Source organism: Hyperolius riggenbachi, chromosome 9 (assembly GCF_040937935.1).
Source record: "Hyperolius riggenbachi isolate aHypRig1 chromosome 9, aHypRig1.pri, whole genome shotgun sequence".
In the NCBI taxonomy this organism is placed as follows: Eukaryota; Metazoa; Chordata; class Amphibia; order Anura; family Hyperoliidae; genus Hyperolius; species Hyperolius riggenbachi.
This window is the reverse complement of record NC_090654.1, coordinates 1-25,897: the sequence shown is the minus strand read 5'-3', so window position 1 is coordinate 25,897 and position 25,897 is coordinate 1.

Genomic DNA, 25,897 nt, shown 5'->3' with positions numbered 1-25,897 from the left:
GTTGGACTCAGCATTAGACTCAGCGTTGGACTCAGCGTTGAACTCAGCGTTAGACTCAGCGTTAGACTCAGCGTTAGACTCAGCGTTGGACTCAGCGTTGGACTCAGCGTTGGACTCAGCGTTAGACTCAGCGTTAAACTCAGCGTTAATTCAGCGTTGGACTCAGCGTTGGACTCAGCGTTAAACTCAGCGTTGGACTCAGCGTTAGACTCAGCGTTGGACTCAGAGTTGGACTCAGCGTTAGACTCAGCGTTGGACTCAGCGTTGAACTCAGCGTTAGACTCAGCGTTAGACTCAGCGTTAGACTCAGCATTGGACTCAGCGTTAGACTCAGCGTTGAACTCAGCGTTAGACTCAGCATTGGACTCAGCGTTGAACTCAGCGTTAGACTCAGTGTTAGACTCAGCGTTAACTCAGCGTTGAACTCAGCGTTGGACTCAGCGTTGGACTCAGCGTTAAACTCAGCGTTGGACTCAGCGTTAAACTCAGCGTTGAACTCAGCGTTAGACTCAGCGTTGGACTCAGCGTTAACTCAGCGTTAGACTCAGCGTTGAACTCAGCGTTAGACTCAGCGTTGAACTCAGCGTTAGACTCAGCGTTGGACTCAGCGTTAAACTCAGCGTTGGACTCAGCATTGGACTCAGCATTAGACTCAGCGTTGGACTCAGCGTTAGACTCAGCGTTGGACTCAGCGTTAAACTCAGCGTTGGACTCAGCGTTAGACTCAGCGTTGGACTCAGCGTTAGACTCAGCGTTGGACTCAGCGTTGAACTCAGCGTTAGACTCAGCGTTGGACTCAGCGTTAGACTCAGCATTGGACTCAGCTTTAGACTCAGCGTTGAACTCAGCATTAGACTCAGCGTTAGACTCAGCGTTGAACTCAGCGTTAGACTCAGTGTTAGACTCAGCGTTAACTCAGCGTTGAACTCAGCGTTGGACTCAGCGTTGGACTCAGCGTTAAACTCAGCGTTGGACTCAGCGTTGGACTCAGCGTTGGACTCAGCGTTAGACTCAGCGTTGAACTCAGCGTTAGACTCAGCGTTGGACTCAGCGTTAACTCAGCATTAAACTCAGCGTTGGACTCAGCGTTAAACTCAGCGTTGGACTCAGCATTGGACTCAGCATTAGACTCAGCGTTGGACTCAGCGTTAGACTCAGCGTTGGACTCAGCGTTGAACTCAGCGTTAGACTCAGCGTTGGACTCAGCGTTAGACTCAGCATTGGACTCAGCGTTGGACTCAGCGTTGAACTCAGCGTTGGACTCAGCGTTGGACTCAGCGTTAAACTCAGCGTTGGACTCAGCGTTGGACTCAGCGTTGGACTCAGCGTTAGACTCAGCGTTGAACTCAGCGTTGGACTCAGCGTTAAACTCAGCGTTGGACTCAGCGTTGGACTCAGCGTTGGACTCAGCGTTAGACTCAGCATTGGACTCAGCGTTGGACTCAGCGTTGAACTCAGCGTTGGACTCAGCGTTGGACTCAGCGTTAAACTCAGCGTTGGACTCAGCGTTGGACTCAGCGTTAGACTCAGCATTGGACTCAGCGTTGGACTCAGCGTTGAACTCAGCGTTGGACTCAGCATTGGACTCAGCGTTGAACTCAGCGTTAGACTCAGTGTTAGACTCAGCGTTAACTCAGCGTTGAACTCAGCGTTGGACTCAGCGTTGGACTCAGCGTTAAACTCAGCGTTGGACTCAGCGTTAAACTCAGCGTTGAACTCAGCGTTAGACTCAGCGTTGGACTCAGCGTTAACTCAGCGTTAGACTCAGCGTTGAACTCAGCGTTAGACTCAGCGTTGAACTCAGCGTTAGACTCAGCGTTGGACTCAGCGTTAAACTCAGCGTTGGACTCAGCATTGGACTCAGCATTAGACTCAGCGTTGGACTCAGCGTTAGACTCAGCGTTGGACTCAGCGTTAAACTCAGCGTTGGACTCAGCGTTAGACTCAGCGTTGGACTCAGCGTTAGACTCAGCGTTGGACTCAGCGTTGAACTCAGCGTTAGACTCAGCGTTGGACTCAGCGTTGAACTCAGCGTTAGACTCAGTGTTAGACTCAGCGTTAACTCAGCGTTGAACTCAGCGTTGGACTCAGCGTTGGACTCAGCGTTAAACTCAGCGTTGGACTCAGCGTTGGACTCAGCGTTGGACTCAGCGTTAGACTCAGCGTTGAACTCAGCGTTAGACTCAGCGTTGGACTCAGCGTTAACTCAGCATTAAACTCAGCGTTGGACTCAGCGTTAAACTCAGCGTTGGACTCAGCATTGGACTCAGCATTAGACTCAGCGTTGGACTCAGCGTTAGACTCAGCGTTGGACTCAGCGTTGAACTCAGCGTTAGACTCAGCGTTGGACTCAGCGTTAGACTCAGCATTGGACTCAGCGTTGGACTCAGCGTTGAACTCAGCGTTGGACTCAGCGTTGGACTCAGCGTTAAACTCAGCGTTGGACTCAGCGTTGGACTCAGCGTTGGACTCAGCGTTAGACTCAGCGTTGAACTCAGCGTTGGACTCAGCGTTAAACTCAGCGTTGGACTCAGCGTTGGACTCAGCGTTGGACTCAGCGTTAGACTCAGCATTGGACTCAGCGTTGGACTCAGCGTTGAACTCAGCGTTGGACTCAGCGTTGGACTCAGCGTTAAACTCAGCGTTGGACTCAGCGTTGGACTCAGCGTTAGACTCAGCATTGGACTCAGCGTTGGACTCAGCGTTGAACTCAGCGTTGGACTCAGCGTTGGACTCAGCGTTAAACTCAGCGTTGGACTCAGCGTTGGACTCAGCGTTGGACTCAGCGTTGAACTCAGCGTTGGACTCAGCGTTGGACTCAGCGTTAAACTCAGCGTTGGACTCAGCGTTGGACTCAGCGTTAAACTCAGCGTTGGACTCAGCGTTAGACTCAGCGTTGGACTCAGAGTTGGACTCAGCGTTAGACTCAGCGTTGGACTCAGCGTTGAACTCAGCGTTAGACTCAGCGTTAGACTCAGCGTTAGACTCAGCATTGGACTCAGCGTTAGACTCAGCGTTGAACTCAGCGTTAGACTCAGCATTGGACTCAGCGTTGAACTCAGCGTTAGACTCAGTGTTAGACTCAGCGTTAACTCAGCGTTGAACTCAGCGTTGGACTCAGCGTTGGACTCAGCGTTAAACTCAGCGTTGGACTCAGCGTTAAACTCAGCGTTGAACTCAGCGTTAGACTCAGCGTTGGACTCAGCGTTAACTCAGCGTTAGACTCAGCGTTGAACTCAGCGTTAGACTCAGCGTTGAACTCAGCGTTAGACTCAGCGTTGGACTCAGCGTTAACTCAGCGTTAAACTCAGCGTTGGACTCAGCGTTGGACTCAGCGTTAGACTCAGCGTTGAACTCAGCGTTGGACTCAGCGTTAAACTCAGCGTTGGACTCAGCGTTGGACTCAGCGTTGGACTCAGCGTTAGACTCAGCATTGGACTCAGCGTTGGACTCAGCGTTGAACTCAGCGTTGGACTCAGCGTTGGACTCAGCGTTAAACTCAGCGTTGGACTCAGCGTTGGACTCAGCGTTAGACTCAGCATTGGACTCAGCGTTGGACTCAGCGTTGAACTCAGCGTTGGACTCAGCATTGGACTCAGCGTTGAACTCAGCGTTAGACTCAGTTAGGGTTAGGGTTAGGGTTAGGGTTAGGGTTAGGGTTAGGGGTTAGGGTTAGGGTTAGGGTTAGGGTTAGGGTTAGGGTTAGGGTTAGGGTTAGGGTTAGGGTTAGGGTTAGGGTTAGGGTTAGGGTTATAGGGAAAACGAAGAAAATGTCCCAACGTCCCACTCAATGTAAGTCTATGGGGACGGGTTAGTTTTGGATGCCGTTTCTGTTAGGAATGAGCCAAGCTCTTGAAACTTGGTACATAGGTAGAGGCTGGATTGTCCGACATTCATTTAAAATCTGGGGTTACTAGCCCCCCGAGAACTGGAGATATTGCACCCCAAAATTGGAAATTATGAATAAAGGCTGTTTCTGTTAGGAACATCCCAGACTTTTGATATTTGGAATGTCAGTAGAGGAAATGACAACCTTCATACACTGCAAATTTGGGGTTCCTACCACCATGCAAATCAGAGTTATGGGGGTGCAAATGTGCAAAAATTTCCCATAGGCTTTCATTGGGGACTAGGTTTTGAGGGTACAAAAGTGCAGATTTCTGCGAAACGGTAAGGCTGAGCGACCCTAAATTTTCAGGCTTTGTTGGAATTTTTAGGGGGCTCAGGAATGGTGAGTTTGGGGTCCCTACCCCAAAGATTTCATACCCTAGAGTCATAAAAACATGTATTTTTGCACTTGTACTGGTGACAAACGTAAATCGCTGCCATGGTTGATAGCAACATCTGAAACTCACAGTATTTGGCATGAAGATAGAAGGCATATTGACTTACTTGTACTCCAAGTGTGGGGTCCCTACCACCCTGCAAACCAGAGTTATGGGGTTGCAAAAATGCTAAAATCCCCCATAGGCTTTCATTAGGGCCTATGTTTTGAGGTACAAAAGTGGAGATTTCTGCCGAACGGTAAGGCTGAGCGGCCCCAAATTTTCAGGCTTTGTTGTGACTTTTAGGGGGCTCAGGACTGATGAGTTTGGGATCTCTATCCCAAAGAAGTCATACCCTAGGGTCATAGAAACATGTTTATTTTTGCACTTCTACTGGTAACAAACGTAAATCGCTGCCATGGTCGATAGAAACGTCTGAGGCTCACAGCATTTGGTAGGAAGTTAGAAAGGATATTGACTTTTTTGTAATCCAAGTGTAGGGTCTCTACCACCCTGCAAACCAGAGTTATGGGGGTTCAAACGTGCTAAAATCCCTCATAGGCTTTCATAAGGGCCTATGTATTGAGGTACAAAAGCAGAGATTTCTGACGAATGGTAAGGCTGAGCAGCCCCAAATTTTCAGGCTTTGTTTTGACTTCTAGGGGGCTCAGGACTGATGAGTTTGGGGTCCCTATCCCAAAGAAGTCATACCCTAGGGTCATAGAAACATGTTTATTTTTGCACTTCTACTGGTGAAAAATGTAAATCGCTGCCATGGTCGATAGAAATGTTAGCGTTGGGACTTCGGACATTTTTACAAGTATTTTGGGCCAGCTTGCTCCACTCCACAGGGTTATAGGGAAAACGAAGAAAGTGATGTTTTGATGCTTTTCTATACCGCCTATAGCCACCAGGGGGTGAATTGAGTATCTGTCTAATTAGAGGGGAATCCCTGGATTTAGAGCCCTTCAGGGACAGAGGTGGCACTGTGGAGCATGTTTCCTGTCAGCGTTAGAGTCAGCGTTAAACTCGGCATTACACTCAGCGTTAGACTCAGCGTTGGACTCAGCGTTAAACTCAGCGTTGGACTCAGCGTTAAACTCAGCGTTGGACTCAGCGTTGGACTCAGCATTAGACTCAGCGTTGGACTCAGCGTTGAACTCAGCGTTAGACTCAGCGTTAGACTCAGCGTTAGACTCAGCGTTGGACTCAGCGTTGGACTCAGCGTTGGACTCAGCGTTAGACTCAGCGTTAAACTCAGCGTTAATTCAGCGTTGGACTCAGCGTTGGACTCAGCGTTAAACTCAGCGTTGGACTCAGCGTTAGACTCAGCGTTGGACTCAGAGTTGGACTCAGCGTTAGACTCAGCGTTGGACTCAGCGTTGAACTCAGCGTTAGACTCAGCGTTAGACTCAGCGTTAGACTCAGCATTGGACTCAGCGTTAGACTCAGCGTTGAACTCAGCGTTAGACTCAGCATTGGACTCAGCGTTGAACTCAGCGTTAGACTCAGTGTTAGACTCAGCGTTAACTCAGCGTTGAACTCAGCGTTGGACTCAGCGTTGGACTCAGCGTTAAACTCAGCGTTGGACTCAGCGTTAAACTCAGCGTTGAACTCAGCGTTAGACTCAGCGTTGGACTCAGCGTTAACTCAGCGTTAGACTCAGCGTTGAACTCAGCGTTAGACTCAGCGTTGAACTCAGCGTTAGACTCAGCGTTGGACTCAGCGTTAAACTCAGCGTTGGACTCAGCATTGGACTCAGCATTAGACTCAGCGTTGGACTCAGCGTTAGACTCAGCGTTGGACTCAGCGTTAAACTCAGCGTTGGACTCAGCGTTAGACTCAGCGTTGGACTCAGCGTTAGACTCAGCGTTGGACTCAGCGTTGAACTCAGCGTTAGACTCAGCGTTGGACTCAGCGTTAGACTCAGCATTGGACTCAGCTTTAGACTCAGCGTTGAACTCAGCATTAGACTCAGCGTTAGACTCAGCGTTGAACTCAGCGTTAGACTCAGTGTTAGACTCAGCGTTAACTCAGCGTTGAACTCAGCGTTGGACTCAGCGTTGGACTCAGCGTTAAACTCAGCGTTGGACTCAGCGTTGGACTCAGCGTTGGACTCAGCGTTAGACTCAGCGTTGAACTCAGCGTTAGACTCAGCGTTGGACTCAGCGTTAACTCAGCATTAAACTCAGCGTTGGACTCAGCGTTAAACTCAGCGTTGGACTCAGCATTGGACTCAGCATTAGACTCAGCGTTGGACTCAGCGTTAGACTCAGCGTTGGACTCAGCGTTGAACTCAGCGTTAGACTCAGCGTTGGACTCAGCGTTAGACTCAGCATTGGACTCAGCGTTGGACTCAGCGTTGAACTCAGCGTTGGACTCAGCGTTGGACTCAGCGTTAAACTCAGCGTTGGACTCAGCGTTGGACTCAGCGTTGGACTCAGCGTTAGACTCAGCGTTGAACTCAGCGTTGGACTCAGCGTTAAACTCAGCGTTGGACTCAGCGTTGGACTCAGCGTTGGACTCAGCGTTAGACTCAGCATTGGACTCAGCGTTGGACTCAGCGTTGAACTCAGCGTTGGACTCAGCGTTGGACTCAGCGTTAAACTCAGCGTTGGACTCAGCGTTGGACTCAGCGTTAGACTCAGCATTGGACTCAGCGTTGGACTCAGCGTTGAACTCAGCGTTGGACTCAGCATTGGACTCAGCGTTGAACTCAGCGTTAGACTCAGTGTTAGACTCAGCGTTAACTCAGCGTTGAACTCAGCGTTGGACTCAGCGTTGGACTCAGCGTTAAACTCAGCGTTGGACTCAGCGTTAAACTCAGCGTTGAACTCAGCGTTAGACTCAGCGTTGGACTCAGCGTTAACTCAGCGTTAGACTCAGCGTTGAACTCAGCGTTAGACTCAGCGTTGAACTCAGCGTTAGACTCAGCGTTGGACTCAGCGTTAAACTCAGCGTTGGACTCAGCATTGGACTCAGCATTAGACTCAGCGTTGGACTCAGCGTTAGACTCAGCGTTGGACTCAGCGTTAAACTCAGCGTTGGACTCAGCGTTAGACTCAGCGTTGGACTCAGCGTTAGACTCAGCGTTGGACTCAGCGTTGAACTCAGCGTTAGACTCAGCGTTGGACTCAGCGTTGAACTCAGCGTTAGACTCAGTGTTAGACTCAGCGTTAACTCAGCGTTGAACTCAGCGTTGGACTCAGCGTTGGACTCAGCGTTAAACTCAGCGTTGGACTCAGCGTTGGACTCAGCGTTGGACTCAGCGTTAGACTCAGCGTTGAACTCAGCGTTAGACTCAGCGTTGGACTCAGCGTTAACTCAGCATTAAACTCAGCGTTGGACTCAGCGTTAAACTCAGCGTTGGACTCAGCATTGGACTCAGCATTAGACTCAGCGTTGGACTCAGCGTTAGACTCAGCGTTGGACTCAGCGTTGAACTCAGCGTTAGACTCAGCGTTGGACTCAGCGTTAGACTCAGCATTGGACTCAGCGTTGGACTCAGCGTTGAACTCAGCGTTGGACTCAGCGTTGGACTCAGCGTTAAACTCAGCGTTGGACTCAGCGTTGGACTCAGCGTTGGACTCAGCGTTAGACTCAGCGTTGAACTCAGCGTTGGACTCAGCGTTAAACTCAGCGTTGGACTCAGCGTTGGACTCAGCGTTGGACTCAGCGTTAGACTCAGCATTGGACTCAGCGTTGGACTCAGCGTTGAACTCAGCGTTGGACTCAGCGTTGGACTCAGCGTTAAACTCAGCGTTGGACTCAGCGTTGGACTCAGCGTTAGACTCAGCATTGGACTCAGCGTTGGACTCAGCGTTGAACTCAGCGTTGGACTCAGCGTTGGACTCAGCGTTAAACTCAGCGTTGGACTCAGCGTTGGACTCAGCGTTGGACTCAGCGTTGAACTCAGCGTTGGACTCAGCGTTGGACTCAGCGTTAAACTCAGCGTTGGACTCAGCGTTGGACTCAGCGTTAAACTCAGCGTTGGACTCAGCGTTAGACTCAGCGTTGGACTCAGAGTTGGACTCAGCGTTAGACTCAGCGTTGGACTCAGCGTTGAACTCAGCGTTAGACTCAGCGTTAGACTCAGCGTTAGACTCAGCATTGGACTCAGCGTTAGACTCAGCGTTGAACTCAGCGTTAGACTCAGCATTGGACTCAGCGTTGAACTCAGCGTTAGACTCAGTGTTAGACTCAGCGTTAACTCAGCGTTGAACTCAGCGTTGGACTCAGCGTTGGACTCAGCGTTAAACTCAGCGTTGGACTCAGCGTTAAACTCAGCGTTGAACTCAGCGTTAGACTCAGCGTTGGACTCAGCGTTAACTCAGCGTTAGACTCAGCGTTGAACTCAGCGTTAGACTCAGCGTTGAACTCAGCGTTAGACTCAGCGTTGGACTCAGCGTTAACTCAGCGTTAAACTCAGCGTTGGACTCAGCGTTGGACTCAGCGTTAGACTCAGCGTTGAACTCAGCGTTGGACTCAGCGTTAAACTCAGCGTTGGACTCAGCGTTGGACTCAGCGTTGGACTCAGCGTTAGACTCAGCATTGGACTCAGCGTTGGACTCAGCGTTGAACTCAGCGTTGGACTCAGCGTTGGACTCAGCGTTAAACTCAGCGTTGGACTCAGCGTTGGACTCAGCGTTAGACTCAGCATTGGACTCAGCGTTGGACTCAGCGTTGAACTCAGCGTTGGACTCAGCATTGGACTCAGCGTTGAACTCAGCGTTAGACTCAGTTAGGGTTAGGGTTAGGGTTAGGGTTAGGGTTAGGGTTAGGGGTTAGGGTTAGGGTTAGGGTTAGGGTTAGGGTTAGGGTTAGGGTTAGGGTTAGGGTTAGGGTTAGGGTTAGGGTTAGGGTTATAGGGAAAACGAAGAAAATGTCCCAACGTCCCACTCAATGTAAGTCTATGGGGACGGGTTAGTTTTGGATGCCGTTTCTGTTAGGAATGAGCCAAGCTCTTGAAACTTGGTACATAGGTAGAGGCTGGATTGTCCGACATTCATTTAAAATCTGGGGTTACTAGCCCCCCGAGAACTGGAGATATTGCACCCCAAAATTGGAAATTATGAATAAAGGCTGTTTCTGTTAGGAACATCCCAGACTTTTGATATTTGGAATGTCAGTAGAGGAAATGACAACCTTCATACACTGCAAATTTGGGGTTCCTACCACCATGCAAATCAGAGTTATGGGGGTGCAAATGTGCAAAAATTTCCCATAGGCTTTCATTGGGGACTAGGTTTTGAGGGTACAAAAGTGCAGATTTCTGCGAAACGGTAAGGCTGAGCGACCCTAAATTTTCAGGCTTTGTTGGAATTTTTAGGGGGCTCAGGAATGGTGAGTTTGGGGTCCCTACCCCAAAGATTTCATACCCTAGAGTCATAAAAACATGTATTTTTGCACTTGTACTGGTGACAAACGTAAATCGCTGCCATGGTTGATAGCAACATCTGAAACTCACAGTATTTGGCATGAAGATAGAAGGCATATTGACTTACTTGTACTCCAAGTGTGGGGTCCCTACCACCCTGCAAACCAGAGTTATGGGGTTGCAAAAATGCTAAAATCCCCCATAGGCTTTCATTAGGGCCTATGTTTTGAGGTACAAAAGTGGAGATTTCTGCCGAACGGTAAGGCAGAGCGGCCCCAAATTTTCAGGCTTTGTTGTGACTTTTAGGGGGCTCAGGACTGATGAGTTTGGGATCTCTATCCCAAAGAAGTCATACCCTAGGGTCATAGAAACATGTTTATTTTTGCACTTCTACTGGTAACAAACGTAAATCGCTGCCATGGTCGATAGAAACGTCTGAGGCTCACAGCATTTGGTAGGAAGTTAGAAAGGATATTGACTTTTTTGTAATCCAAGTGTAGGGTCTCTACCACCCTGCAAACCAGAGTTATGGGGGTTCAAACGTGCTAAAATCCCTCATAGGCTTTCATAAGGGCCTATGTATTGAGGTACAAAAGCAGAGATTTCTGACGAATGGTAAGGCTGAGCAGCCCCAAATTTTCAGGCTTTGTTTTGACTTCTAGGGGGCTCAGGACTGATGAGTTTGGGGTCCCTATCCCAAAGAAGTCATACCCTAGGGTCATAGAAACATGTTTATTTTTGCACTTCTACTGGTGAAAAATGTAAATCGCTGCCATGGTCGATAGAAATGTTAGCGTTGGGACTTCGGACATTTTTACAAGTATTTTGGGCCAGCTTGCTCCACTCCACAGGGTTATAGGGAAAACGAAGAAAGTGATGTTTTGATGCTTTTCTATACCGCCTATAGCCACCAGGGGGTGAATTGAGTATCTGTCTAATTAGAGGGGAATCCCTGGATTTAGAGCCCTTCAGGGACAGAGGTGGCACTGTGGAGCATGTTTCCTGTCAGCGTTAGAGTCAGCGTTAAACTCGGCATTACACTCAGCGTTAGACTCAGCGTTGGACTCAGCGTTAAACTCAGCGTTGGACTCAGCGTTAAACTCAGCGTTGGACTCAGCGTTGGACTCAGCATTAGACTCAGCGTTGGACTCAGCGTTGAACTCAGCGTTAGACTCAGCGTTAGACTCAGCGTTAGACTCAGCGTTGGACTCAGCGTTGGACTCAGCGTTGGACTCAGCGTTAGACTCAGCGTTAAACTCAGCGTTAATTCAGCGTTGGACTCAGCGTTGGACTCAGCGTTAAACTCAGCGTTGGACTCAGCGTTAGACTCAGCGTTGGACTCAGAGTTGGACTCAGCGTTAGACTCAGCGTTGGACTCAGCGTTGAACTCAGCGTTAGACTCAGCGTTAGACTCAGCGTTAGACTCAGCATTGGACTCAGCGTTAGACTCAGCGTTGAACTCAGCGTTAGACTCAGCATTGGACTCAGCGTTGAACTCAGCGTTAGACTCAGTGTTAGACTCAGCGTTAACTCAGCGTTGAACTCAGCGTTGGACTCAGCGTTGGACTCAGCGTTAAACTCAGCGTTGGACTCAGCGTTAAACTCAGCGTTGAACTCAGCGTTAGACTCAGCGTTGGACTCAGCGTTAACTCAGCGTTAGACTCAGCGTTGAACTCAGCGTTAGACTCAGCGTTGAACTCAGCGTTAGACTCAGCGTTGGACTCAGCGTTAAACTCAGCGTTGGACTCAGCATTGGACTCAGCATTAGACTCAGCGTTGGACTCAGCGTTAGACTCAGCGTTGGACTCAGCGTTAAACTCAGCGTTGGACTCAGCGTTAGACTCAGCGTTGGACTCAGCGTTAGACTCAGCGTTGGACTCAGCGTTGAACTCAGCGTTAGACTCAGCGTTGGACTCAGCGTTAGACTCAGCATTGGACTCAGCTTTAGACTCAGCGTTGAACTCAGCATTAGACTCAGCGTTAGACTCAGCGTTGAACTCAGCGTTAGACTCAGTGTTAGACTCAGCGTTAACTCAGCGTTGAACTCAGCGTTGGACTCAGCGTTGGACTCAGCGTTAAACTCAGCGTTGGACTCAGCGTTGGACTCAGCGTTGGACTCAGCGTTAGACTCAGCGTTGAACTCAGCGTTAGACTCAGCGTTGGACTCAGCGTTAACTCAGCATTAAACTCAGCGTTGGACTCAGCGTTAAACTCAGCGTTGGACTCAGCATTGGACTCAGCATTAGACTCAGCGTTGGACTCAGCGTTAGACTCAGCGTTGGACTCAGCGTTGAACTCAGCGTTAGACTCAGCGTTGGACTCAGCGTTAGACTCAGCATTGGACTCAGCGTTGGACTCAGCGTTGAACTCAGCGTTGGACTCAGCGTTGGACTCAGCGTTAAACTCAGCGTTGGACTCAGCGTTGGACTCAGCGTTGGACTCAGCGTTAGACTCAGCGTTGAACTCAGCGTTGGACTCAGCGTTAAACTCAGCGTTGGACTCAGCGTTGGACTCAGCGTTGGACTCAGCGTTAGACTCAGCATTGGACTCAGCGTTGGACTCAGCGTTGAACTCAGCGTTGGACTCAGCGTTGGACTCAGCGTTAAACTCAGCGTTGGACTCAGCGTTGGACTCAGCGTTAGACTCAGCATTGGACTCAGCGTTGGACTCAGCGTTGAACTCAGCGTTGGACTCAGCATTGGACTCAGCGTTGAACTCAGCGTTAGACTCAGTGTTAGACTCAGCGTTAACTCAGCGTTGAACTCAGCGTTGGACTCAGCGTTGGACTCAGCGTTAAACTCAGCGTTGGACTCAGCGTTAAACTCAGCGTTGAACTCAGCGTTAGACTCAGCGTTGGACTCAGCGTTAACTCAGCGTTAGACTCAGCGTTGAACTCAGCGTTAGACTCAGCGTTGAACTCAGCGTTAGACTCAGCGTTGGACTCAGCGTTAAACTCAGCGTTGGACTCAGCATTGGACTCAGCATTAGACTCAGCGTTGGACTCAGCGTTAGACTCAGCGTTGGACTCAGCGTTAAACTCAGCGTTGGACTCAGCGTTAGACTCAGCGTTGGACTCAGCGTTAGACTCAGCGTTGGACTCAGCGTTGAACTCAGCGTTAGACTCAGCGTTGGACTCAGCGTTGAACTCAGCGTTAGACTCAGTGTTAGACTCAGCGTTAACTCAGCGTTGAACTCAGCGTTGGACTCAGCGTTGGACTCAGCGTTAAACTCAGCGTTGGACTCAGCGTTGGACTCAGCGTTGGACTCAGCGTTAGACTCAGCGTTGAACTCAGCGTTAGACTCAGCGTTGGACTCAGCGTTAACTCAGCATTAAACTCAGCGTTGGACTCAGCGTTAAACTCAGCGTTGGACTCAGCATTGGACTCAGCATTAGACTCAGCGTTGGACTCAGCGTTAGACTCAGCGTTGGACTCAGCGTTGAACTCAGCGTTAGACTCAGCGTTGGACTCAGCGTTAGACTCAGCATTGGACTCAGCGTTGGACTCAGCGTTGAACTCAGCGTTGGACTCAGCGTTGGACTCAGCGTTAAACTCAGCGTTGGACTCAGCGTTGGACTCAGCGTTGGACTCAGCGTTAGACTCAGCGTTGAACTCAGCGTTGGACTCAGCGTTAAACTCAGCGTTGGACTCAGCGTTGGACTCAGCGTTGGACTCAGCGTTAGACTCAGCATTGGACTCAGCGTTGGACTCAGCGTTGAACTCAGCGTTGGACTCAGCGTTGGACTCAGCGTTAAACTCAGCGTTGGACTCAGCGTTGGACTCAGCGTTAGACTCAGCATTGGACTCAGCGTTGGACTCAGCGTTGAACTCAGCGTTGGACTCAGCGTTGGACTCAGCGTTAAACTCAGCGTTGGACTCAGCGTTGGACTCAGCGTTGGACTCAGCGTTGAACTCAGCGTTGGACTCAGCGTTGGACTCAGCGTTAAACTCAGCGTTGGACTCAGCGTTGGACTCAGCGTTAAACTCAGCGTTGGACTCAGCGTTAGACTCAGCGTTGGACTCAGAGTTGGACTCAGCGTTAGACTCAGCGTTGGACTCAGCGTTGAACTCAGCGTTAGACTCAGCGTTAGACTCAGCGTTAGACTCAGCATTGGACTCAGCGTTAGACTCAGCGTTGAACTCAGCGTTAGACTCAGCATTGGACTCAGCGTTGAACTCAGCGTTAGACTCAGTGTTAGACTCAGCGTTAACTCAGCGTTGAACTCAGCGTTGGACTCAGCGTTGGACTCAGCGTTAAACTCAGCGTTGGACTCAGCGTTAAACTCAGCGTTGAACTCAGCGTTAGACTCAGCGTTGGACTCAGCGTTAACTCAGCGTTAGACTCAGCGTTGAACTCAGCGTTAGACTCAGCGTTGAACTCAGCGTTAGACTCAGCGTTGGACTCAGCGTTAACTCAGCGTTAAACTCAGCGTTGGACTCAGCGTTGGACTCAGCGTTAGACTCAGCGTTGAACTCAGCGTTGGACTCAGCGTTAAACTCAGCGTTGGACTCAGCGTTGGACTCAGCGTTGGACTCAGCGTTAGACTCAGCATTGGACTCAGCGTTGGACTCAGCGTTGAACTCAGCGTTGGACTCAGCGTTGGACTCAGCGTTAAACTCAGCGTTGGACTCAGCGTTGGACTCAGCGTTAGACTCAGCATTGGACTCAGCGTTGGACTCAGCGTTGAACTCAGCGTTGGACTCAGCATTGGACTCAGCGTTGAACTCAGCGTTAGACTCAGTTAGGGTTAGGGTTAGGGTTAGGGTTAGGGTTAGGGTTAGGGGTTAGGGTTAGGGTTAGGGTTAGGGTTAGGGTTAGGGTTAGGGTTAGGGTTAGGGTTAGGGTTAGGGTTAGGGTTAGGGTTAGGGTTATAGGGAAAACGAAGAAAATGTCCCAACGTCCCACTCAATGTAAGTCTATGGGGACGGGTTAGTTTTGGATGCCGTTTCTGTTAGGAATGAGCCAAGCTCTTGAAACTTGGTACATAGGTAGAGGCTGGATTGTCCGACATTCATTTAAAATCTGGGGTTACTAGCCCCCCGAGAACTGGAGATATTGCACCCCAAAATTGGAAATTATGAATAAAGGCTGTTTCTGTTAGGAACATCCCAGACTTTTGATATTTGGAATGTCAGTAGAGGAAATGACAACCTTCATACACTGCAAATTTGGGGTTCCTACCACCATGCAAATCAGAGTTATGGGGGTGCAAATGTGCAAAAATTTCCCATAGGCTTTCATTGGGGACTAGGTTTTGAGGGTACAAAAGTGCAGATTTCTGCGAAACGGTAAGGCTGAGCGACCCTAAATTTTCAGGCTTTGTTGGAATTTTTAGGGGGCTCAGGAATGGTGAGTTTGGGGTCCCTACCCCAAAGATTTCATACCCTAGAGTCATAAAAACATGTATTTTTGCACTTGTACTGGTGACAAACGTAAATCGCTGCCATGGTTGATAGCAACATCTGAAACTCACAGTATTTGGCATGAAGATAGAAGGCATATTGACTTACTTGTACTCCAAGTGTGGGGTCCCTACCACCCTGCAAACCAGAGTTATGGGGTTGCAAAAATGCTAAAATCCCCCATAGGCTTTCATTAGGGCCTATGTTTTGAGGTACAAAAGTGGAGATTTCTGCCGAACGGTAAGGCTGAGCGGCCCCAAATTTTCAGGCTTTGTTGTGACTTTTAGGGGGCTCAGGACTGATGAGTTTGGGATCTCTATCCCAAAGAAGTCATACCCTAGGGTCATAGAAACATGTTTATTTTTGCACTTCTACTGGTAACAAACGTAAATCGCTGCCATGGTCGATAGAAACGTCTGAGGCTCACAGCATTTGGTAGGAAGTTAGAAAGGATATTGACTTTTTTGTAATCCAAGTGTAGGGTCTCTACCACCCTGCAAACCAGAGTTATGGGGGTTCAAACGTGCTAAAATCCCTCATAGGCTTTCATAAGGGCCTATGTATTGAGGTACAAAAGCAGAGATTTCTGACGAATGGTAAGGCTGAGCAGCCCCAAATTTTCAGGCTTTGTTTTGACTTCTAGGGGGCTCAGGACTGATGAGTTTGGGGTCCCTATCCCAAAGAAGTCATACCCTAGGGTCATAGAAACATGTTTATTTTTGCACTTCTACTGGTGAAAAATGTAAATCGCTGCCATGGTCGATAGAAATGTTAGCGTTGGGACTTCGGACATTTTTACAAGTATTTTGGGCCAGCTTGCTCCACTCCACAGGGTTATAGGGAAAACGAAGAAAGTGATGTTTTGATGCTTTTCTATACCGCCTATAGCCACCAGGGGGTGAATTGAGTATCTGTCTAATTAGAGGGGAATCCCTGGATTTAGAGCCCTTCAGGGACAGAGGTGGCACTGTGGAGCATGTTTCCTGTCAGCGTTAGAGTCAGCGTTAAACTCGGCATTACACTCAGCGTTAGACTCAGCGTTGGACTCAGCGTTAAACTCAGCGTTGGACTCAGCGTTAAACTCAGCGTTGGACTCAGCGTTGGACTCAGCATTAGACTCAGCGTTGGACTCAGCGTTGAACTCAGCGTTAGACTCAGCGTTAGACTCAGCGTTAGACTCAGCGTTGGACTCAGCGTTGGACTCAGCGTTGGACTCAGCGTTAGACTCAGCGTTAAACTCAGCGTTAATTCAGCGTTGGACTCAGCGTTGGACTCAGCGTTAAACTCAGCGTTGGACTCAGCGTTAGACTCAGCGTTGGACTCAGAGTTGGACTCAGCGTTAGACTCAGCGTTGGACTCAGCGTTGAACTCAGCGTTAGACTCAGCGTTAGACTCAGCGTTAGACTCAGCATTGGACTCAGCGTTAGACTCAGCGTTGAACTCAGCGTTAGACTCAGCATTGGACTCAGCGTTGAACTCAGCGTTAGACTCAGTGTTAGACTCAGCGTTAACTCAGCGTTGAACTCAGCGTTGGACTCAGCGTTGGACTCAGCGTTAAACTCAGCGTTGGACTCAGCGTTAAACTCAGCGTTGAACTCAGCGTTAGACTCAGCGTTGGACTCAGCGTTAACTCAGCGTTAGACTCAGCGTTGAACTCAGCGTTAGACTCAGCGTTGAACTCAGCGTTAGACTCAGCGTTGGACTCAGCGTTAAACTCAGCGTTGGACTCAGCATTGGACTCAGCATTAGACTCAGCGTTGGACTCAGCGTTAGACTCAGCGTTGGACTCAGCGTTAAACTCAGCGTTGGACTCAGCGTTAGACTCAGCGTTGGACTCAGCGTTAGACTCAGCGTTGGACTCAGCGTTGAACTCAGCGTTAGACTCAGCGTTGGACTCAGCGTTAGACTCAGCATTGGACTCAGCTTTAGACTCAGCGTTGAACTCAGCATTAGACTCAGCGTTAGACTCAGCGTTGAACTCAGCGTTAGACTCAGTGTTAGACTCAGCGTTAACTCAGCGTTGAACTCAGCGTTGGACTCAGCGTTGGACTCAGCGTTAAACTCAGCGTTGGACTCAGCGTTGGACTCAGCGTTGGACTCAGCGTTAGACTCAGCGTTGAACTCAGCGTTAGACTCAGCGTTGGACTCAGCGTTAACTCAGCATTAAACTCAGCGTTGGACTCAGCGTTAAACTCAGCGTTGGACTCAGCATTGGACTCAGCATTAGACTCAGCGTTGGACTCAGCGTTAGACTCAGCGTTGGACTCAGCGTTGAACTCAGCGTTAGACTCAGCGTTGGACTCAGCGTTAGACTCAGCATTGGACTCAGCGTTGGACTCAGCGTTGAACTCAGCGTTGGACTCAGCGTTGGACTCAGCGTTAAACTCAGCGTTGGACTCAGCGTTGGACTCAGCGTTGGACTCAGCGTTAGACTCAGCGTTGAACTCAGCGTTGGACTCAGCGTTAAACTCAGCGTTGGACTCAGCGTTGGACTCAGCGTTGGACTCAGCGTTAGACTCAGCATTGGACTCAGCGTTGGACTCAGCGTTGAACTCAGCGTTGGACTCAGCGTTGGACTCAGCGTTAAACTCAGCGTTGGACTCAGCGTTGGACTCAGCGTTAGACTCAGCATTGGACTCAGCGTTGGACTCAGCGTTGAACTCAGCGTTGGACTCAGCATTGGACTCAGCGTTGAACTCAGCGTTAGACTCAGTGTTAGACTCAGCGTTAACTCAGCGTTGAACTCAGCGTTGGACTCAGCGTTGGACTCAGCGTTAAACTCAGCGTTGGACTCAGCGTTAAACTCAGCGTTGAACTCAGCGTTAGACTCAGCGTTGGACTCAGCGTTAACTCAGCGTTAGACTCAGCGTTGAACTCAGCGTTAGACTCAGCGTTGAACTCAGCGTTAGACTCAGCGTTGGACTCAGCGTTAAACTCAGCGTTGGACTCAGCATTGGACTCAGCATTAGACTCAGCGTTGGACTCAGCGTTAGACTCAGCGTTGGACTCAGCGTTAAACTCAGCGTTGGACTCAGCGTTAGACTCAGCGTTGGACTCAGCGTTAGACTCAGCGTTGGACTCAGCGTTGAACTCAGCGTTAGACTCAGCGTTGGACTCAGCGTTGAACTCAGCGTTAGACTCAGTGTTAGACTCAGCGTTAACTCAGCGTTGAACTCAGCGTTGGACTCAGCGTTGGACTCAGCGTTAAACTCAGCGTTGGACTCAGCGTTGGACTCAGCGTTGGACTCAGCGTTAGACTCAGCGTTGAACTCAGCGTTAGACTCAGCGTTGGACTCAGCGTTAACTCAGCATTAAACTCAGCGTTGGACTCAGCGTTAAACTCAGCGTTGGACTCAGCATTGGACTCAGCATTAGACTCAGCGTTGGACTCAGCGTTAGACTCAGCGTTGGACTCAGCGTTGAACTCAGCGTTAGACTCAGCGTTGGACTCAGCGTTAGACTCAGCATTGGACTCAGCGTTGGACTCAGCGTTGAACTCAGCGTTGGACTCAGCGTTGGACTCAGCGTTAAACTCAGCGTTGGACTCAGCGTTGGACTCAGCGTTGGACTCAGCGTTAGACTCAGCGTTGAACTCAGCGTTGGACTCAGCGTTAAACTCAGCGTTGGACTCAGCGTTGGACTCAGCGTTGGACTCAGCGTTAGACTCAGCATTGGACTCAGCGTTGGACTCAGCGTTGAACTCAGCGTTGGACTCAGCGTTGGACTCAGCGTTAAACTCAGCGTTGGACTCAGCGTTGGACTCAGCGTTAGACTCAGCATTGGACTCAGCGTTGGACTCAGCGTTGAACTCAGCGTTGGACTCAGCGTTGGACTCAGCGTTAAACTCAGCGTTGGACTCAGCGTTGGACTCAGCGTTGGACTCAGCGTTGAACTCAGCGTTGGACTCAGCGTTGGACTCAGCGTTAAACTCAGCGTTGGACTCAGCGTTGGACTCAGCGTTAAACTCAGCGTTGGACTCAGCGTTAGACTCAGCGTTGGACTCAGAGTTGGACTCAGCGTTAGACTCAGCGTTGGACTCAGCGTTGAACTCAGCGTTAGACTCAGCGTTAGACTCAGCGTTAGACTCAGCATTGGACTCAGCGTTAGACTCAGCGTTGAACTCAGCGTTAGACTCAGCATTGGACTCAGCGTTGAACTCAGCGTTAGACTCAGTGTTAGACTCAGCGTTAACTCAGCGTTGAACTCAGCGTTGGACTCAGCGTTGGACTCAGCGTTAAACTCAGCGTTGGACTCAGCGTTAAACTCAGCGTTGAACTCAGCGTTAGACTCAGCGTTGGACTCAGCGTTAACTCAGCGTTAGACTCAGCGTTGAACTCAGCGTTAGACTCAGCGTTGAACTCAGCGTTAGACTCAGCGTTGGACTCAGCGTTAACTCAGCGTTAAACTCAGCGTTGGACTCAGCGTTGGACTCAGCGTTAGACTCAGCGTTGAACTCAGCGTTGGACTCAGCGTTAAACTCAGCGTTGGACTCAGCGTTGGACTCAGCGTTGGACTCAGCGTTAGACTCAGCATTGGACTCAGCGTTGGACTCAGCGTTGAACTCAGCGTTGGACTCAGCGTTGGACTCAGCGTTAAACTCAGCGTTGGACTCAGCGTTGGACTCAGCGTTAGACTCAGCATTGGACTCAGCGTTGGACTCAGCGTTGAACTCAGCGTTGGACTCAGCATTGGACTCAGCGTTGAACTCAGCGTTAGACTCAGTTAGGGTTAGGGTTAGGGTTAGGGTTAGGGTTAGGGTTAGGGGTTAGGGTTAGGGTTAGGGTTAGGGTTAGGGTTAGGGTTAGGGTTAGGGTTAGGGTTAGGGTTAGGGTTAGGGTTAGGGTTAGGGTTATAGGGAAAACGAAGAAAATGTCCCAACGTCCCACTCAATGTAAGTCTATGGGGACGGGTTAGTTTTGGATGCCGTTTCTGTTAGGAATGAGCCAAGCTCTTGAAACTTGGTACATAGGTAGAGGCTGGATTGTCCGACATTCATTTAAAATCTGGGGTTACTAGCCCCCCGAGAACTGGAGATATTGCACCCCAAAATTGGAAATTATGAATAAAGGCTGTTTCTGTTAGGAACATCCCAGACTTTTGATATTTGGAATGTCAGTAGAGGAAATGACAACCTTCATACACTGCAAATTTGGGGTTCCTACCACCATGCAAATCAGAGTTATGGGGGTGCAAATGTGCAAAAATTTCCCATAGGCTTTCATTGGGGACTAGGTTTTGAGGGTACAAAAGTGCAGATTTCTGCGAAACGGTAAGGCTGAGCGACCCTAAATTTTCAGGCTTTGTTGGAATTTTTAGGGGGCTCAGGAATGGTGAGTTTGGGGTCCCTACCCCAAAGATTTCATACCCTAGAGTCATAAAAACATGTATTTTTGCACTTGTACTGGTGACAAACGTAAATCGCTGCCATGGTTGATAGCAACATCTGAAACTCACAGTATTTGGCATGAAGATAGAAGGCATATTGACTTACTTGTACTCCAAGTGTGGGGTCCCTACCACCCTGCAAACCAGAGTTATGGGGTTGCAAAAATGCTAAAATCCCCCATAGGCTTTCATTAGGGCCTATGTTTTGAGGTACAAAAGTGGAGATTTCTGCCGAACGGTAAGGCTGAGCGGCCCCAAATTTTCAGGCTTTGTTGTGACTTTTAGGGGGCTCAGGACTGATGAGTTTGGGATCTCTATCCCAAAGAAGTCATACCCTAGGGTCATAGAAACATGTTTATTTTTGCACTTCTACTGGTAACAAACGTAAATCGCTGCCATGGTCGATAGAAACGTCTGAGGCTCACAGCATTTGGTAGGAAGTTAGAAAGGATATTGACTTTTTTGTAATCCAAGTGTAGGGTCTCTACCACCCTGCAAACCAGAGTTATGGGGGTTCAAACGTGCTAAAATCCCTCATAGGCTTTCATAAGGGCCTATGTATTGAGGTACAAAAGCAGAGATTTCTGACGAATGGTAAGGCTGAGCAGCCCCAAATTTTCAGGCTTTGTTTTGACTTCTAGGGGGCTCAGGACTGATGAGTTTGGGGTCCCTATCCCAAAGAAGTCATACCCTAGGGTCATAGAAACATGTTTATTTTTGCACTTCTACTGGTGAAAAATGTAAATCGCTGCCATGGTCGATAGAAATGTTAGCGTTGGGACTTCGGACATTTTTACAAGTATTTTGGGCCAGCTTGCTCCACTCCACAGGGTTATAGGGAAAACGAAGAAAGTGATGTTTTGATGCTTTTCTATACCGCCTATAGCCACCAGGGGGTGAATTGAGTATCTGTCTAATTAGAGGGGAATCCCTGGATTTAGAGCCCTTCAGGGACAGAGGTGGCACTGTGGAGCATGTTTCCTGTCAGCGTTAGAGTCAGCGTTAAACTCGGCATTACACTCAGCGTTAGACTCAGCGTTGGACTCAGCGTTAAACTCAGCGTTGGACTCAGCGTTAAACTCAGCGTTGGACTCAGCGTTGGACTCAGCATTAGACTCAGCGTTGGACTCAGCGTTGAACTCAGCGTTAGACTCAGCGTTAGACTCAGCGTTAGACTCAGCGTTGGACTCAGCGTTGGACTCAGCGTTGGACTCAGCGTTAGACTCAGCGTTAAACTCAGCGTTAATTCAGCGTTGGACTCAGCGTTGGACTCAGCGTTAAACTCAGCGTTGGACTCAGCGTTAGACTCAGCGTTGGACTCAGAGTTGGACTCAGCGTTAGACTCAGCGTTGGACTCAGCGTTGAACTCAGCGTTAGACTCAGCGTTAGACTCAGCGTTAGACTCAGCATTGGACTCAGCGTTAGACTCAGCGTTGAACTCAGCGTTAGACTCAGCATTGGACTCAGCGTTGAACTCAGCGTTAGACTCAGTGTTAGACTCAGCGTTAACTCAGCGTTGAACTCAGCGTTGGACTCAGCGTTGGACTCAGCGTTAAACTCAGCGTTGGACTCAGCGTTAAACTCAGCGTTGAACTCAGCGTTAGACTCAGCGTTGGACTCAGCGTTAACTCAGCGTTAGACTCAGCGTTGAACTCAGCGTTAGACTCAGCGTTGAACTCAGCGTTAGACTCAGCGTTGGACTCAGCGTTAAACTCAGCGTTGGACTCAGCATTGGACTCAGCATTAGACTCAGCGTTGGACTCAGCGTTAGACTCAGCGTTGGACTCAGCGTTAAACTCAGCGTTGGACTCAGCGTTAGACTCAGCGTTGGACTCAGCGTTAGACTCAGCGTTGGACTCAGCGTTGAACTCAGCGTTAGACTCAGCGTTGGACTCAGCGTTAGACTCAGCATTGGACTCAGCTTTAGACTCAGCGTTGAACTCAGCATTAGACTCAGCGTTAGACTCAGCGTTGAACTCAGCGTTAGACTCAGTGTTAGACTCAGCGTTAACTCAGCGTTGAACTCAGCGTTGGACTCAGCGTTGGACTCAGCGTTAAACTCAGCGTTGGACTCAGCGTTGGACTCAGCGTTGGACTCAGCGTTAGACTCAGCGTTGAACTCAGCGTTAGACTCAGCGTTGGACTCAGCGTTAACTCAGCATTAAACTCAGCGTTGGACTCAGCGTTAAACTCAGCGTTGGACTCAGCATTGGACTCAGCATTAGACTCAGCGTTGGACTCAGCGTTAGACTCAGCGTTGGACTCAGCGTTGAACTCAGCGTTAGACTCAGCGTTGGACTCAGCGTTAGACTCAGCATTGGACTCAGCGTTGGACTCAGCGTTGAACTCAGCGTTGGACTCAGCGTTGGACTCAGCGTTAAACTCAGCGTTGGACTCAGCGTTGGACTCAGCGTTGGACTCAGCGTTAGACTCAGCGTTGAACTCAGCGTTGGACTCAGCGTTAAACTCAGCGTTGGACTCAGCGTTGGACTCAGCGTTGGACTCAGCGTTAGACTCAGCATTGGACTCAGCGTTGGACTCAGCGTTGAACTCAGCGTTGGACTCAGCGTTGGACTCAGCGTTAAACTCAGCGTTGGACTCAGCGTTGGACTCAGCGTTAGACTCAGCATTGGACTCAGCGTTGGACTCAGCGTTGAACTCAGCGTTGGACTCAGCATTGGACTCAGCGTTGAACTCAGCGTTAGACTCAGTGTTAGACTCAGCGTTAACTCAGCGTTGAACTCAGCGTTGGACTCAGCGTTGGACTCAGCGTTAAACTCAGCGTTGGACTCAGCGTTAAACTCAGCGTTGAACTCAGCGTTAGACTCAGCGTTGGACTCAGCGTTAACTCAGCGTTAGACTCAGCGTTGAACTCAGCGTTAGACTCAGCGTTGAACTCAGCGTTAGACTCAGCGTTGGACTCAGCGTTAAACTCAGCGTTGGACTCAGCATTGGACTCAGCATTAGACTCAGCGTTGGACTCAGCGTTAGACTCAGCGTTGGACTCAGCGTTAAACTCAGCGTTGGACTCAGCGTTAGACTCAGCGTTGGACTCAGCGTTAGACTCAGCGTTGGACTCAGCGTTGAACTCAGCGTTAGACTCAGCGTTGGACTCAGCGTTGAACTCAGCGTTAGACTCAGTGTTAGACTCAGCGTTAACTCAGCGTTGAACTCAGCGTTGGACTCAGCGTTGGACTCAGCGTTAAACTCAGCGTTGGACTCAGCGTTGGACTCAGCGTTGGACTCAGCGTTAGACTCAGCGTTGAACTCAGCGTTAGACTCAGCGTTGGACTCAGCGTTAACTCAGCATTAAACTCAGCGTTGGACTCAGCGTTAAACTCAGCGTTGGACTCAGCATTGGACTCAGCATTAGACTCAGCGTTGGACTCAGCGTTAGACTCAGCGTTGGACTCAGCGTTGAACTCAGCGTTAGACTCAGCGTTGGACTCAGCGTTAGACTCAGCATTGGACTCAGCGTTGGACTCAGCGTTGAACTCAGCGTTGGACTCAGCGTTGGACTCAGCGTTAAACTCAGCGTTGGACTCAGCGTTGGACTCAGCGTTGGACTCAGCGTTAGACTCAGCGTTGAACTCAGCGTTGGACTCAGCGTTAAACTCAGCGTTGGACTCAGCGTTGGACTCAGCGTTGGACTCAGCGTTAGACTCAGCATTGGACTCAGCGTTGGACTCAGCGTTGAACTCAGCGTTGGACTCAGCGTTGGACTCAGCGTTAAACTCAGCGTTGGACTCAGCGTTGGACTCAGCGTTAGACTCAGCATTGGACTCAGCGTTGGACTCAGCGTTGAACTCAGCGTTGGACTCAGCGTTGGACTCAGCGTTAAACTCAGCGTTGGACTCAGCGTTGGACTCAGCGTTGGACTCAGCGTTGAACTCAGCGTTGGACTCAGCGTTGGACTCAGCGTTAAACTCAGCGTTGGACTCAGCGTTGGACTCAGCGTTAAACTCAGCGTTGGACTCAGCGTTAGACTCAGCGTTGGACTCAGAGTTGGACTCAGCGTTAGACTCAGCGTTGGACTCAGCGTTGAACTCAGCGTTAGACTCAGCGTTAGACTCAGCGTTAGACTCAGCATTGGACTCAGCGTTAGACTCAGCGTTGAACTCAGCGTTAGACTCAGCATTGGACTCAGCGTTGAACTCAGCGTTAGACTCAGTGTTAGACTCAGCGTTAACTCAGCGTTGAACTCAGCGTTGGACTCAGCGTTGGACTCAGCGTTAAACTCAGCGTTGGACTCAGCGTTAAACTCAGCGTTGAACTCAGCGTTAGACTCAGCGTTGGACTCAGCGTTAACTCAGCGTTAGACTCAGCGTTGAACTCAGCGTTAGACTCAGCGTTGAACTCAGCGTTAGACTCAGCGTTGGACTCAGCGTTAACTCAGCGTTAAACTCAGCGTTGGACTCAGCGTTGGACTCAGCGTTAGACTCAGCGTTGAACTCAGCGTTGGACTCAGCGTTAAACTCAGCGTTGGACTCAGCGTTGGACTCAGCGTTGGACTCAGCGTTAGACTCAGCATTGGACTCAGCGTTGGACTCAGCGTTGAACTCAGCGTTGGACTCAGCGTTGGACTCAGCGTTAAACTCAGCGTTGGACTCAGCGTTGGACTCAGCGTTAGACTCAGCATTGGACTCAGCGTTGGACTCAGCGTTGAACTCAGCGTTGGACTCAGCATTGGACTCAGCGTTGAACTCAGCGTTAGACTCAGTTAGGGTTAGGGTTAGGGTTAGGGTTAGGGTTAGGGTTAGGGGTTAGGGTTAGGGTTAGGGTTAGGGTTAGGGTTAGGGTTAGGGTTAGGGTTAGGGTTAGGGTTAGGGTTAGGGTTAGGGTTAGGGTTATAGGGAAAACGAAGAAAATGTCCCAACGTCCCACTCAATGTAAGTCTATGGGGACGGGTTAGTTTTGGATGCCGTTTCTGTTAGGAATGAGCCAAGCTCTTGAAACTTGGTACATAGGTAGAGGCTGGATTGTCCGACATTCATTTAAAATCTGGGGTTACTAGCCCCCCGAGAACTGGAGATATTGCACCCCAAAATTGGAAATTATGAATAAAGGCTGTTTCTGTTAGGAACATCCCAGACTTTTGATATTTGGAATGTCAGTAGAGGAAATGACAACCTTCATACACTGCAAATTTGGGGTTCCTACCACCATGCAAATCAGAGTTATGGGGGTGCAAATGTGCAAAAATTTCCCATAGGCTTTCATTGGGGACTAGGTTTTGAGGGTACAAAAGTGCAGATTTCTGCGAAACGGTAAGGCTGAGCGACCCTAAATTTTCAGGCTTTGTTGGAATTTTTAGGGGGCTCAGGAATGGTGAGTTTGGGGTCCCTACCCCAAAGATTTCATACCCTAGAGTCATAAAAACATGTATTTTTGCACTTGTACTGGTGACAAACGTAAATCGCTGCCATGGTTGATAGCAACATCTGAAACTCACAGTATTTGGCATGAAG